The sequence below is a fragment of the Petromyzon marinus genome, unplaced genomic scaffold (assembly GCF_048934315.1).
Source record: "Petromyzon marinus isolate PM22_M1 ecotype Great Lakes invasive population unplaced genomic scaffold, UKy_Petmar_22M1.pri1.0 PM_G_Scaffold_2, whole genome shotgun sequence".
NCBI classification, from domain to species: Eukaryota; Metazoa; Chordata; class Hyperoartia; order Petromyzontiformes; family Petromyzontidae; genus Petromyzon; species Petromyzon marinus.
The window spans coordinates 579,460-591,264 of record NW_027422761.1 but is presented as its reverse complement, the minus strand read 5'-3'; the positions used below and the strand labels follow the sequence as shown (position 1 = coordinate 591,264).

The window sequence follows — 11,805 nt, the reverse complement described above, 5'->3', positions numbered from 1 at the left end:
GACGATGCAGTTAACATGGCCCTCCACTTCACCCTACAGCATCTGGACGCCCCAGCATCCTACGCCAGGATCCTGTTTGTGGACTTCAGCTCTGCCTTCAACACCATCATCCCTGCCCTGCTTCAGGACAAGCTCTTCCAGCTGAACGTGCCATACACCACCTGTAAATGGATCACAGACTTCCTGTCTGACAGGAAGCAGTGCGTTAAGCTGGGAACACAAGTCTCTGGCTCCAGGTCCATCAGCACCGGAACTCCTCAGGGCTGCGTCCTTTCCCCTCTGCTCTTCTCCCTGTATACCAACAGCTGCACCTCCAATCATCTGTCCGTCAAACTATTGAAGTTTGCGGATGACACCACCCTCATTGGGCTGATCTCTGGTGGGGATGAGTCTGACTATAGGTGGGAAGCTGACAATCTGGTGACCTGGTGTAGCCAGAACAACTTAGAGCTAAATGCCCTAAAGACAGTTGAGATGGTTGTGGACTTCAGGAAGAATACAGCACCACTCACCCCCATCACCCTGTTAGACTCCCCAGTAAAAATTGTAGAGTCCTTCCGCTTCCTGGGCACTATTCTCTCCCGGGACCTCAAGTGGGAATTGAACATCAGCTCCCTCACCAAGAAAGCTCAACAGAGGATGTACTTTCTACGGCAGCTGAAGAAATTCAACCTGCCAAAGACAATGATGGTGCAATTCTATACAGCGATCATTGAATCCATCCTCACCTCCTCCATAACCGTCTGGTACGCTGCTGCCACTGCCAAGGACAAGAGCAGACTGCAGCGTATCATTCACACTGCTGAGAAGGTAATTGCCTGCAATCTACCGACCCTCGAGGACCTGCACACGACAAGGTCTATGAGGCGAGCGAGGAAGATTATGGCCGATTTCTCCCACCCTGGACACTCTCTGTTTCAGCTACTCCCCTCCGGCAGAAGGCTTCGGTCCATCAGGACCAAAACCTCACGCCATAAAAACAGTTTCTTCCCATCTGCTGCTGGCCTGTTAAACAAGGCCAAGGGCTAACACTGTTTTTAACATTTGATCTACATAACGACACGTTGCTGATATTAACTATGTTTCCCTATTTGTATTTTTAAATTATATCTTAAAGCTATTTTATATTCGATATTTATTTAATTTTATATACTTCAGCCCCTTAGTGTTAGACTTTTAACCCTTATTATAGTAAGACTTGTTTAAAACTTATTTAAGATTTTAGATTCCTATATGTTGAATGTATGCACCATCCTGCCAAAGTAAATTCCGTGTCGGTGTGAACTTACATGGCGAATAAAACCCTTTCTGATTCTGATTCTGATTCTAGAAGTCTATGGGAGCCTTTAACATTGAAGTCTATGGGAGCCTTTAACATTGAAGTCTATGGGAGCCTTTAACATTGAAGTCTATGGGAGTGTTCTATGTTGAACTTCTTTCGCTCCGTACGTGGCCAGCCATGCAAACCCACTGGCGGCATTCACAAAACAGACCCAGCACCCGTACCTCTGATTAGCACGGTTGGCCACGTAGGGTGCGAAAGAAGTTCAGGGCACGTACAGCCCTCGCGACAGGGAGCTTCGAGGCGCGTCGTCAGGGCCGTCGTTTGCGACATGGCCGGATAGCTTCTGAAAAACAGCTGCACGGCTCGGTGGGCATCAGGCGGTGAAATAAACAAAAAGAGTCTCCAGCGAGCGGAGAGCGAGAGGAGAGGCGGAGAGGGACGGACACTCAGGCGCGGCGTTCGGTCTCACCACAGGATGGTGGCGGGCGGCCACACCAACACCGAGCACTCCATGTACACCGCCTCTCCCTCTCTCGCTCTGTACATCCTGTCTGGCTCCGACAGCATCTGCGGGGCGCTGGCTGTGTGAGGCTGTCGTCGGGGGGCTGCCGCGTCCCCCCCTACGAGTCGTGGAGGGGGGGGGGGTCATAGAAGGCGATTCGCACAAAGTGGGTTTTTTAAAAATATAAAAAAATCGATTTTCAGAACCCTCTCTCTCTCCCTCTCGCCTGCAAGGTTCTGCGGCTCGGAGTGGTTGTTTCTCGCGTTGGCCTCTCGTCACCGTGGCGGTCGCGTGGATTTCTCCCTCCGGGTCCTTCCGGGCGTCTCTCCCCCCGCGCCGCACTCAGAATCGACGTCGCGCGTTTCAAAGCGTTTGGGCCGCAAAACAAAAAAATGTCCGCGCCCGCTGACGACGGCGACGGCCCGGTCGCCGGTGAAAAAGCGCCACGTAGCTCGGTGGGGCCCTTACCTGCCGGTCAAACACAAAAACAAAGTTTTTCGCAGTTTTAGTTTTCCTAACGAGGGGACGCCGGCCCGGCCCCCGGGGGTCGACGTGGGGGGGGTCACGCTGGGGTCGCGGGTCGTGAGCGACAACTCCGTTGTTGTCCGCCCGGCGGTGGGAGTGAGCTCACCGCGGTGCTTCCCGTCTAGGCGGGTGGCACGTGGTGGGGTGAAGTGTGGGACACTTCAAGAGGTTTGGCTGGCGTGGCGGAGGAGTGGGGTCCAACGTGCCCTGCCTAGAGGGGAGCTCCCTACAGCGCTCTGTGCAGTGAAGGACCTCCTCCTTATCCTCCTCCCCCTCCTCCTCCTCGTCCTCCTCATCCTCCTCCTCATCCTCCCCCTCATCCTCCTCCCCCTCCTCCTCCTCCTCCCCCTCCTCCCCCTCCTCCTCATCCTCCTCCCCCTCCTCCCCCTCCTCCTCATCCTCCTCCTCCTCATCCTCCTCCCCCTCCTCCTCCTCATCCTCCTCCCCCTCCTCCTCCTCCCCTTCCTCCTCCCCCTCCTCATCCTCCTCCCTCCTCCTCCTATTCCTCCTTCCGCCAACAGGGGCACGAGCAAGTACTTGCAGTGCTGCACCTTAACAAACTGCGTACTCAACTGGGCCCTGTACATGTGTATGTGTGTGTGTGATGTCGCAACCGTGCACCTTTCCGTCGTGTGTCCGGAGGTTGCTGCTTTGCTGCATACACCTGATGTGAGCTTCTTTGGTACCGTACGTGGCCAGAGATGATAACCGCAGCTGTGGGCGAAAATACAGCAGAGTGTTAGTAGGGTCTCTGTGTGAGTAGTGTGTGGGTCTCTGTGTGAGTAGTGTGTGGGTCTCTGTGTGAGTAGTGTGTGTGTCTCTCTGTGAGTAGTGTGTGGGTCTCTGTGTGAGTAGTGTGTGGGTCTCTGTGTGAGTAGTGTGTGTGTCTCTCTGTGAGTAGTGTGTGGGTCTCTGTGTGAGTAGTCTGTGGGTCTCTGTGTGAGTAGTGTGTGGGTCTCTGTGTGAGTAGTCTGTGGGTCTCTGTGTGTGAGTAGTGTGTGGGTCTCTGAGTGAGTAGTGTGTGGGTCTCTGTGTGAGAAGTCTGTGGGTCTCTGTGTGTGAGTAGTGTGTGTAGTGTGTGTGTCACACAGATACCTACAAGTGTTTCGAGTACTCGGCCCCGCTTGAACGTCGAAGTGCTTCGTTGAAGCCATCATTTGCAAGAGCCGGAGCGCTTCTGAAAAAAAAAAGCGCCACGAAGCTCAGTGGGCATTGCCTGGTGAAGTCAAAAGAGTCGAGTTTAGTCGATGGCCTTTAGTGGGAGTAGCGTTGAGAGGGGGCATCGTCTCAAGTGTGGTAGCGGCGCTGTTTGCTACTCACGGTCAAGGGGCAGGGCGAAGGGGTTGTGACGACGGTCGCCCAGCACAACGACCAGCAAGGCCACTAAACGGGTGGTGGTGGAGAAAGTCTCCATTGGGGGGAGGTGGCAGATGGTCGGCCTGGCGGCTTCCTTCACTTGGCTAGGAGGGGTGAAGGGGAGGGAGTAGGAGGAGCAGTGGGAATGATATTTATTTAGACTGCAAGAGGAGGAATCCAAAGCGCTACGAAGCTCTTTTTGTCACAGATGTCCAGCTGTGGCACTGAGTCAGAACATGACAACAAACACAAAACAAAAACACGGCGTGAGTGCAGAGTTACAGGAAGAGTAAAACAAATCACTTTAAAAATATATATACTAATAAAACTAACCAATGTTTAATGTTGCCACGGGAAGCACACCACCATGCTACATAGCTCTTTTTTAAGAAGAGACCTTGGCCCATAAATGGTGGGCTGATATCAAGTGGACATTCAGGGCAAAATACTCTAAACGCGTGGCGTTTCGGAATGCGGAGGGGGAAAAACCGGAGGACTCTGGGAGAAAAATCCACGCGGCCGCGGGGAGCGAGAAACGTCAACCCCAAAGAAAGAGCAGGGAGTGTCAGGGTCGGTATCAAACCCCACGACCTCCTGTACACCAGGTGACAACCATGCCGGGTTAAAGACCTCCTCCTTCACAAGGGACAATTGGATGCATGCCTAAGGCTCCCTCACTGATGGACACGTTCCTCCTGTGTTGAGCAAAATGTTTAGGTTCTCATCGTTTCGCAGAGGCTGCATTTTTTGCCACCGCAGAAAACGAACGTTGGGGGAAACGCCTCCTCGCATCGGACTCTTTCTTTTTTTTTTGCTAAAGTCACGTAGGTAAAAAAAATATCTATAAAATAAATAAATGAAAAAAACAACTCAATTAAAATCACGTTTCGGAGGCAGCAGCACAAGCTTCCGTCTTGAGGTGGAAACCGTCACGGCAAAATTGCTGCATCAGGTGAAGAGAACTCTAAGACACCCGAGATTGTATACAGGTTAAGGGGGGGGGGGAGAGACAAGAAGGGCCGTGGGGGGGGGCTAAGTTAAGCCACCTTCTGTTATGCTGCAGGGGGTTGGGGACGGAGAGATGGCCGTGTGCAGGTTGAAGAGCGTTACACACGTGAACCAGAGGCAGAAGGCAGTAGTTAAGCTGACAAACTGGTTGCCTTGCGGAGCATACTGCTGTAAACTATAAGGCTGCTAAAGTTTAACTTGGGTTTAACTTTATTTTTTTTACCAGCGCGACTTTACCGAAAAAAAGCTAAAGACTATGAATCCTTGCACATCACGAAAGCTTCAAATCTAGCGCCTCACATCGTGTTAGTTTGGCACCGATGTTCGTGCTGATGTTTTAAACTAGATCAATAAAACAACATTGATTACAGCCCCAGCTCAGGTTATTTTCCCATCAATGAAACAGCCCCTGGAGTGAGAGCACCTTCCAGGATATAAACCAACACTGCCGCACGTCTGTCCAAGAGCTGTGTAAAAAAACAATTGAGTTGAAAAAAATGTCAAGCCGACAGGGAAAGGGGCTCCTGGCAAGTGTGACCACCAGCCAGGTCGATGTATTGGTAATGAGAATGTGCAATTGTTTTTGTCCTTGGAAACACGAACTATGAATAAAACGAGATATTCTTAGCTCTTTCGGTAAAGTCACGTTGAAGGGAAACAATAAAATAATAAAATATATATAAAACAATAAAATTTCTCACGACGTTGTCATCAGGTCGAAACGTCGTGAGAATTTTAATTATTTTATATATATTTTATTATTTTATTGTTTCCCTTCAACGTGACTTTACCGAAAGAGCTAAGAATATGAATTACTGCAGTCACGAAAGCTTCAAATCAAAATTTAAAACGAGATACTCACAGAGTTTACGCTTCTGAATGTGCCCTTGTTCAAGCGGTTCACTCGGCCTAAGAGGCAGACGCACGGTAAATTATTGGGCGGCACTTTGTAAGCTGCTAAGGTAGACAAAGTGAGCTTGAACACGACGCGCTCGAGTGAAGTCTTTGAGCGACGCATCACCACGTTGACACGCGTGCATCGCAAACAATTAAAGTTTAAAACACGCAGCAAAGATTCGTTACAAAAAGCCGAGCGGCAGCCTTCACGCATCCTTTGGAAGCTTGCTAACCCACAACATAACCTAGAGACCATCTTCCAGGTCTCCATGGAGACCATCGCATGACAGCGGCATCTGTAGCCGGCCAAAGTGCCGCCTCGGCCGGCTGGGCAATCTAGCCGAGACCGGTGACACTCCCGGAATAGGCCTCAACGCGGCACTCACCAGCGCAACGCTGCGTAGGTGCTGGGGAGGGGGTCTTGAGCTATATCCTCCTTCGTGGTGAGGTTACAAACAAAACAATGTCCTCGTGTGGTCGTGGTGGAGGAGGAGATTCGACGTTCCGTGCCTCGAATCACGGGCAGGCGACTCGGCGGGGCTGTTATCACGTGAGGCCTTAGCAGGGCGCTTTTATAAATCGTAGTGTGGATAGGCGAACACGCAGTGCGAGCGAGGCTCAGATTCTGTAGAATTGATAAACACTGCCCATAGACTCAGCACTGCCCATAGACTCAACACTGCCCATAGACTCAGCACTGCCCATAGACTCAGCACTGCCCATAGACTCAACACTGCCCATAGACTCAACACTGCCCATATACTCAACACTGCACCATAGACTCAACACTGCCCATAGACTCAACACTGCCCATAGACTCAGCACTGCCCATAGACTCAACACTCCCCATAGACTCAACACTGCACCATAGACTCAACACTGCACCATAGACTCAGCACTGCCCGTAGAGTCAACACTGCCCGTAGACTCAACACTGCCCGTAGACTCAACACTGCCCATATACTCAACACTGCCCATAGACTCAACACTGCCCCATAGACTCACCACTGTGATCTCTACATTGGGTCAAACTTAACATATCTTAATGTTCGACGGCTTGTGCACCAGATCTTATTTATTCACGATGTACTTACAAAAAATTCCGCAGACTACCTACTGGATCTCCTCTCTGTTTCAAAGAACAAATTTGACCTCAGGTCTTCGCTCATTTACCAGCTTCACATTCCCTATTGCCGTACAAAAACAGGAGGAAGGGCCTTTGCTATTGATGCCCCCAGGGCCTGGAATGCTATTGCCAATAAACTGCAACTTGAATCACTACCTATGAGATCTTCACTCAAAACTGCTCTAGAGGAGTTGTACACCCCTAGCTGCCACTGCTATTCAGTGGCCTAAAATATGGCTCTAGATTTTGGTGTTATAATTTATTTATGTAGTTTATTGTTAAAAATTCGGTCACAGTCCCTATGATCACTGTTACATTGCATTTATGGCTTTTATTTTGGTGATTTCGAAAAGTTTTTATTTTATTTTTGGCCATGTTTTTGTTTATTGTAGTACGGAGTTAGACTGATGGCCTTAATCTTAGTTGTCTTGTGGTTGTTGTTGTTGTTTGACTTGCATCCCACTGGGATTTTTTTGCACACAGCGTTGGTGTACGGTGCTATTTCAGGAATATTTTTGATGTTTTTTTTTTCCTGTATTTTCTGTTTGCACAGTCACACATAATCACTTTAAGATGTTTTCATGTTCATGTTTTTTTGTTTGTTGAGGTTGCACCCGATTCAAGAGCCGAATGGCTCACAGGGCTATACCAAATAAATTAAACTATGAACTACGACCTCCTGTAGACCAGGCGAGGTTTTAAAAATTTCCCGCGCTTTTTGTGACTCCGGGTCACGTGGCCCCGGCTGCCTCCACCCCCCCTCGCGCCCTCGGCAGCGCCTCTCAGTCCCTGAAGGCCACCGCGAGGTTGTTTTGTTAACAAAGTAAATAATCTCCTCATCGTGTACATGTACACACGTGTGTGTGTATAGAGAGAGAGTGAGTCACGAGTGATAGATAATTAATAATTAAGCTGAAGTTAGCCGTCCAAGTGGGAACGTGAAGAGTTTGCGGCGTTGGTTTTGGTGACGGTTTGTTTTTGGCGGGAAAAGTGAAAACGGCTGCGCTGGGGGCTCGCGTGAGGTAAACTTTTAATTAAACACAACTCTTAAATTACTCGCCTAATGTTTATTTTATCATCGTAATATACACGGCGTTTAATATTTGCGCAGGTTGACCAGCGTGGTGAAGTATGGTCAGGTCACATTGACCAGAGTGGTGAAGTATGGTCAGGTCACATTGACCAGCGTGGTGAAGTATGGTCAGTACACATTGACCAGGGTGGTGAAGTGTGGTCAGTACACATTGACCAGGGTGGTGAAGTATGGTCAGTACACATTGACCAGCGTGGTGAAGTATGGTCAGTACACATTGACCAGGGTGGTGAAGTATGGTCAGTACACATTGACCAGAGTGGTGAAGTATGGTCAGGTCACATTGACCAGGGTGGTGAAGTATGGTCAGTACACATTGACCAGGGTGGTGAAGTATGGTCAGTACACATTGACCAGGGTGGTGAAGTATGGTCAGGTCACATTGACCAGGGTGGTGAAGTATGGTCAGTACACATTGACCAGAGTGGTGAAGTATGGTCAGTCCACATTGACCAGGGTGGTGAAGTATGGTCAGTACACATTGACCAGAGTGGTGAAGTATGGTCAGTACACATTGACCAGAGTGGTGAAGTATGGTCAGTACACATTGACCAGGGTGGTGAAGTATGGTCAGTACACATTTACCAGAGTGGTGAAGTATGGTCATTCCACATTGACCAGAGTGGTGAAGTATGGTCAGTACACATTGACCAGGGTGGTGAAGTATGGTCAGGTCACATTGACCAGGGTGGTGAAGTATGGTCAGGTCACATTGACCAGGGTGGTGAAGTATGATCAGGTCACATTGACCAGGGTGGTGAAGTATGGTCAGTACACATTTACCAGAGTGGTGAAGTATGGTCATTCCACATTGACCAGAGTGGTGAAGTATGGTCAGTACACATTGACCAGGGTGGTGAAGTATGGTCAGGTCACATTGACCAGGGTGGTGAAGTATGGTCAGGTCACATTGACCAGCGTGGTGAAGTATGGTCAGGTCGCATTGACCAGCGTGGTGAAGTATGGTCAGGTCACATTGACCAGAGTGGTGAAGTATGGTCAGGTCACATTGACCAGGGTGGTGAAGTATGGTCAGGTCACATTGACCAGGGTGGTGAAGTATGATCAGGTCACATTGACCAGGGTGGTGAAGTATGGTCAGTACACATTACCAGCGTGGTGAAGTATGGTCAGTACACATTGACCAGCGTGGTGAAGTATGGTCAGGTCACATTGACCAGCGTGGTGAAGTATGGTCAGGTCACATTGACCAGCGTGGTGAAGTATGGTCAGTACACATTGACCAGCGTGGTGAAGTATGGTCAGGTCACATTGACCAGCGTGGTGAAGTATGGTCAGTACACATTGACCAGCGTGGTGAAGTATGGTCAACCCACATTGACCAGGGTGGTGAAGTATAGTCAGTACACATTGACCAGCGTGGTGAAGTATGGTCATGTCACATTGACCAGCGTGGTGAAGTATGGTCAGTACACATTGACCAGAGTGGTGAAGTATGGTCAGTACACATTGACCAGCGTGGTGAAGTATGGTCAGTTCACATTGACCAGTGTGGTGAAGTATGGTCAGTACACATTGACCAGGGTGGTGAAGTATGGTCAGGTCACATTGACCAGGGTGGTGAAGTATGGTCAGGTCACATTGACCAGCGTTGTGAAGTATGGTCAGTACACATTGACCAGGGTGGTGAAGTATGGTCAGTACACATTGACCAGAGTGGTGAAGTATGGTCAGTACACATTGACCAGAGAGGTGAAGTATGGTCAGTACACATTGACCAGCGTGGTGAAGTATGGTCAGTACACATTGACCAGCGTGGTGAAGTATGGTCAGTACACATTGACCAGCGTGGTGAAGTATGGTCAGTACACATTGACCAGGGTGGTGAAGTATGGTCAGTACACATTGACCAGCGTGGTGAAGTATGGTCAGTACACATTGACCAGCGTGGTGAAGTATGGTCAGTACACATTGACCAGCGTGGTGAAGTATGGTCAGTACACATTGACCAGCGTGGTGAAGTATGGTCAGGTCACATTGACCAGGGTGGTGAAGTATGGTCAGGTCACATTGACCAGCGTTGTGAAGTATGGTCAGTACACATTGACCAGGGTGGTGAAGTATGGTCACTACACATTGACCAGAGTGGTGAAGTATGGTCAGTACACATTGACCAGAGAGGTGAAGTATGGTCAGTACACATTGACCAGCGTGGTGAAGTATGGTCAGTACACATTGACCAGCGTGGTGAAGTATGGTCAGTACACATTGACCAGCGTGGTGAAGTATGGTCAGTACACATTGACCAGGGTGGTGAAGTATGGTCAGTACACATTGACCAGCGTGGTGAAGTATGGTCAGTACACATTGACCAGCGTGGTGAAGTATGGTCAGTACACATTGACCAGCGTGGTGAAGTGTGGTCAGTAAACATTGACCAGCGTGGTGAAGTATGGTCAGTACACATTGACCAGGGTGGTCAAGTATGGTCAGTACACATTGACCAGGGTGGTGAAGTATGGTCAGTACACATTGACCAGCGTGGTGAAGTATGGTCAGTCTACATTGACCAGCATGGTGAAGTATGGTCAGTACACATTGACCAGAGTGGTGAAGTATGGTCAGTACACATTGACCAGCGTGGTGAAGTATGGTCAGTCCGCATTGACCAGCGTGGTGAAGTATGGTCAGGTCGCATTGACCAGCGTGGTGAAGTATGGTCAGTACACATTGACCAGGGTGGTGAAGTATGGTCAGTCCACATTGACCAGCGGTGTGAAGTATGGTCAGTACACATTGACCAGGGTGGTGAAGTATGGTCAGTACACATTGACCAGCGTGGTGAAGTATGGTCAGTACACATTGACCAGGGTGGTGAAGTATGGTCAGTACACATTGACCAGCGTGGTGAAGTATGGTCAGTACACATTGAACAGCGTGGTGAAGTATGGTCAGGTCACATTGACCAGCGTGGTGAAGTATGGTCAGTACACATTGACCAGGGTGGTAAAGTATGGTCAGGTCACATTGACCAGCGTGGTGAAGTATGGTCAGTACACATTGACCAGCGTGGTGCAGTATGGTCAGTACACATTGACCAGGGTGGTGAAGTATGGTCAGTCCACATCGACCAGCGTGCTGAAGTATGGTCAGTACACATTGACCAGGGTGGTGAAGTATGGTCAGTACACATTGACCAGCGTGGTGAAGTATGGTCAGTACACATTGACCAGCGTGGTGAAGTATGGTCAGTACACATTGACCAGGGTGGTGAAGTATGGTCAGTACACATTGACCAGAGTGGTGAAGTATGGTCAGTACACATTGACCAGGGTGGTGAAGTATGGTCAGTACACATTGACCAGGGTGGTGAAGTATGGTCAGTACACATTGACCAGCGTGGTGAAGTATGGTCAGGTCGCATTGACCAGGGTGGTGAAGTATGGTCAGTACACATTTACCAGAGTGGTGAAGTATGGTCAGTACACATTGACCAGCGTGGTGAAGTATGGTCAGGTCACATTGACCAGCGTGGTGAAGTATGGTCAGTACACATTGACCAGAGTGGTGAAGTATGGTCAGGTCACATTGACCAGGGTGGTGAAGTATGGTCAGTACACATTGACCAGGGTGGTGAAGTATGGTCAGTACACATTGACCAGCGTGGTGAAGTATGGTCAGGTCACATTGACCAGCGTGGTGAAGTATGGTCAGTACACATTGACCAGCGTGCTGAAGTATGGTCAGGTCACATTGACCAGCGTGGTGAAGTATGGTCAGTACACATTGACCAGCATGGTGAAGTATGGTCAGGTCACATTGACCAGAGTGGTGAAGTATGGTCAGGTCACATTGACCAGGGTGGTGAAGTATGGTCAGTACACATTGACCAGAGTGGTGAAGTATGGTCAGTACACATTGACCAGCGTGGTGAATTATGGTCAGGTCACATTGACCAGAGTGGTGAAGTATGGTCAGGACACATTGACCAGGGTGGTGAAGTATGGTCAGTACACATTGACCAGGGTGGTGAAGTATGGTCAGTACACATT

At 49.4% G+C, this 11,805-nt stretch overlaps 1 long non-coding RNA gene across 2 annotated transcripts; it reads right to left on the bottom strand.

Moving 5' to 3' along the window:
- Nucleotides 1-1,914: 1,914 nt before the first annotated feature.
- LOC142912310 (uncharacterized) lies at nt 1,915-6,183 on the bottom strand. Of its 2 annotated transcripts, XR_012934039.1 has the most exons (6): nt 5,960-6,183; nt 5,539-5,585; nt 3,633-3,772; nt 3,412-3,489; nt 2,934-3,026; nt 1,915-2,255 (listed from the first exon to the last, which is right to left on the bottom strand). It is a non-coding gene; the product is annotated as an uncharacterized LOC142912310 (long non-coding RNA). The 2 variants fall into 2 exon arrangements; XR_012934040.1 differs by lacking the exon at nt 5,539-5,585 and having other exon boundaries at nt 5,960-6,182.
- Between the last annotated feature and the right edge of the window lie 5,622 nt (nt 6,184-11,805).